General features: G+C 38.0%; 1 long non-coding RNA gene across 1 annotated transcript; it reads left to right on the top strand.

The window, feature by feature from the left end:
• Window positions 1-687: 687 nt before the first annotated feature.
• LOC135260842 (uncharacterized) lies at window positions 688-3561 on the top strand. The gene is made up of 2 exons (XR_010331762.1): window positions 688-1574; window positions 1695-3561. It is a non-coding gene; the product is annotated as an uncharacterized LOC135260842 (long non-coding RNA).
• The last annotated feature ends 483 nt before the right edge of the window (window positions 3562-4044 follow it).

Here is a 4044-nt window from a genome sequence, read left to right on the forward strand (position 1 = left end):
GACCAGTTTAAAACCAGGCTGGAATCAAGCAGGAATTTCCACCAGGGTACTCGTGTGAGTAGTAGCCTTCGGCTACAAATATGGGTTAGTAAATCATTTTCAAATTATTTCCAAAGCCTGGGCCCATTTGATAAATATCTACTTTGATTCATTTATAGATTATTAATGCATAAGACCAAAATGGGTCCCAAATGACTACAGGACATATCCTATGTAACATTGCCCCCCCTCACAAAAAATAATAACTGAAGTTCAGCCGTGCTCCGGAAACCCAACTGAAATAGGCCACTACATTTACAAAGACCCTTTTCCCCTAATGGACATAAGTGTTCTGTGTTGTGGATAATAGAACGCTGGGAGTATTATGGCACTTTTATTTTCGATGTAACTTTTATCAGTTATTTGGAAAAATGGGCTGTCTGTCTGTTTTGAATAATTAAAAAATATATTTAATTTATTTATTTATATTTTTATTAAACCTTTATTTAACCAGGGAAGGTCCCATTGAGATTAAAAATATCTTTTTCAAGGGAGCCCTGGTCAAGACAGGCAGCAGCACAAAAATGTTGCAAATAAGACAAAACAGTACAACAAGCAATTAGCACTACAATATGAGACAATCAAAGACAATGTGCAATAAAAGCAACACATCAAAAATTCAATTTAAACACATCCTATCGATTTCATCGTGGATTTAAAAGCATTCAACAAAATTAAAACATTAAGCTTTAAGTCATTTTGCAATTTATTGCAGTCCGAAGGTGCAGAATACATAAATTCCCTTTTTCCAGTCTCTGTACGGACACTTGGGTCAGAAAGCATAAAAAAAGTCCTGAGATCGCAAGGCATACTGTCCAGTATTTTTCTGCGATATAAATATACGGAGGTATGATGGGAGCAGACTAACAATTGCATATAAATTGTATATATAAGTATAACAATTGTATATAAAAGTAATCCAATGTACAAGTCGTACAGAAAGGTGGCAGCAACAAGTCTCTCTAAAGTAGGAATATATGTTTGTTTCGGTTACACCACCATCTATTTTGAACTATTCGTGTTTTTTCTAGGTTGTTTTGGGTTACCTTTCTGTAGGTCTATGCTGGCGACAGCCTGCATAGCTCAGATAGGCCTACTGTAATAAAGAAAACAATCTAAAAAGAAAACAAAATAGGCTACACACGCGCGTTGCGGTTGCATGGAATATTTACAAAAGTAACCACAGCATTATTCGTGGATACGCCTTTTCTGTCGCATGATATAGGCTACACCCTACCCTACGTATGGTCTACGGTGGAGGGGGGAATCCCGACAGGCGCGACAGGTAGGTTTCTTCTTCCTGGTGAACTCCCGTCATTGACGTGTGAGATATACTGCACTGTGTCATCGCACGTGATAACATGGAAAGGGAAACTAAACTCATCCATACATCAAACGGGAAAGAGTCGTTTCTTGTAACTGAAATATCTTCTCGACGGCAGAGACCAACCACCTGAGACGAAGATCAGGCTTTTTTTAAAAGCTTGCAAGAAAAGTTATCTACTATAAAATAAATTTAAATAAAATGTCTAAAAGTAAGTGCTACGAGAAACAGCATAGACTATATGAAAATGATCAATTTTCAACAAATCAGTCCCATTTTTGTCCTGCTTCATTCGCATCCGCTAAAATGCTTGTGTTTTCTGCCTTTACAGAGGAAGACACCATTGTGGAGTGTGCACTGGAGCTGCGGAACTTTGGGGACTGTTACAACATAATGTACAGTCTTCTTGGCACTGTCTTTCTCAACGGACAAGCGGCCCAAGACAGTAAAGTCGACACGGACTCCACGAAGAAAAACAAGACTAAAAAACCGAACAAATAAAGGTTAGGAGAAACAAAATGTGGAAGGATTGCGGCATCGACTTAACAGGTTTTAATCCTGTGTCAAGTCCAGTCAGAGTTCATTTTCTGAACTGGAGAGTTCTGGGTATAGAAATGGGTATAGTCCTGTTCTGAATGCCAGACGACAGGTTCAGATTTGGAACCTCCAACGAAATTGCAGTAGGCCTGCTGTGTAAAGGATGTGGATTCCAAACGACGTTGACTCAGAGATGGGTGCCAGGTCGTACGTGGAAAGAACTGCCCAACTTTTTTGTTTCAGAATGTGTTTATTGATTTAAAGAAGTGGGCTTACAGACTATTTTGTGTTCGGTCATCTTAAGTGGTTTCCGGTGTAAATGCTATTTACTGTCGGTAGCTTACATATTTATTCTACAGTATAAGTGAGCAGTTGTCGCTTAGTGTTTGTTGTTGATTTGTCTTTTTCTGCCGCGAGGTGGCGGTATTGATCCATTAATTGTCTAAGTGGCTGCCTTTACCTTTTGACGTTGAAAATTGAAACACTGCAGCGTTTGGCCACTACCACGACAAACTAGAAGCTGTTCCAGACCTGGAAGCTACATTTTCTTGCAGATCTTGCAGTTACCTCTGAATGAACAACTAACTTGTTATCCAAATATTTTTTCTTTCTTCTTAATAAGCTGCTTCATTGAAGTGATTGCAATGTTATGGGGATGAGATGTGCAGAGGACTTGCTTGGCATTACATTCAAACATCAATAGGTTTAGCACAACAGTTGGCCAGTCTTATTGTACGCTGGGCCCAGAAAAAAATGGTTGTTTTTGTTGTTGGCTCAATTTGATAAATGAAATTACTTAATTGATAAATTAAGTGACTTCGATTGATAAATTAAGTCACTGTTTCCAAACCCTGGGTCTTGGGGCACTGTTTAAGCAAGGTATTGTTCCAGCTGCTTTTAATTAATTAGGTTCAGTTGGCCTGGTTTATTCAGTACCAAACTGTATATATCAGCCTGATTGTTAATTTGCTGCAACGGTGTGTTGTAGGAGAGTGGAGTGCTAATGAATCTAAGCAAAGATCTGTTATTGTCTTAATGTTTTTTTTTTTAATTTTTTTTTTTTAACTGTATATCTAAATATGAAAATATCATAAGAAACCGAAAAAGGTTAATTCAAAAGATGCAATCTTATGACAGTTGTGCAACAAAAAAGTTCACCTGCATTGGTTTCATTCCTTGGAGTTTTAATCCAGGATGCAATGTGTAGAAGGCCTTTGGGGATTATTACTGCCATCCGTTTTGCCATTTCAAACTGGGCACTTTCTCTCGTCTTCTTCCCGTCCCTTGCCAAGCCCATTGTGGGGAGTCACGTTTGTGCCAAAGAACTGGGAAGCATGCAGCTGTCTGACGGGACCCAAGTACTTTCCATCAGCTCTGGATTAAAGTCACAACACCACCCACAAATCCCTGTTCGGGGGTTGCGGCAATGCACAAAAAGGGGATCCTTACAGAACGGACAGTTTATATGTCTGCTACTGAGTCTACGATGTGATGATTAAGACCGTGGACAACATCTGCTCACCTGTGGTTCAGGCAAGGAAGGGTGTTTTTTTTTTTTTTTTTGAAGGGGAAGGGGGGGTGGGTATTTATTTTATTTTCGGGAATGTACTTTTAAAAATTGCCCTTTCTTGGAAGCAAAAATAAAACCCAGTTATGGATTATTTATTTGTGCTGTATCATTTCACCTCATTAACTGATTGCAAAAAACATAAAAGCAAAAAATACTAGCCAGCTAGGTTTTCTTCTTGTTTTAAAAAATCTTTTTATTTATTATCATTTTTTAAAATACACACTGCATTACGGGGGGAAATAATCATATTTAACATGACGCCTGTTGAAGATGACAGGATCAAGATTGATATGTTCATTCAAAAGGTTTTATTTCATGGATGTTTCAGACAGAGGTATGAATACAAGGTAGAAAAAGCTCTTAATGGTTTGTCAAGATAGTGCAGATGTCACCATTTTCTCTCCAAGTAGACAAGCTGTGGCAAAAGCTTAATTGTTAATATTAAAGCTCAGAAATATCTCATGGTGATTATGTTTCACATTTAGCATGAATGAAATACTGTGCCTGAGGCAGTAGGATTTAGATTGAGTTTAATATTTAAACTGCACTCAAAAGGAAACAATAACTAATAAGA

This window comes from Anguilla rostrata, chromosome 8, assembly GCF_018555375.3.
Source record: "Anguilla rostrata isolate EN2019 chromosome 8, ASM1855537v3, whole genome shotgun sequence".
Classification (NCBI taxonomy): Eukaryota; Metazoa; Chordata; class Actinopteri; order Anguilliformes; family Anguillidae; genus Anguilla; species Anguilla rostrata.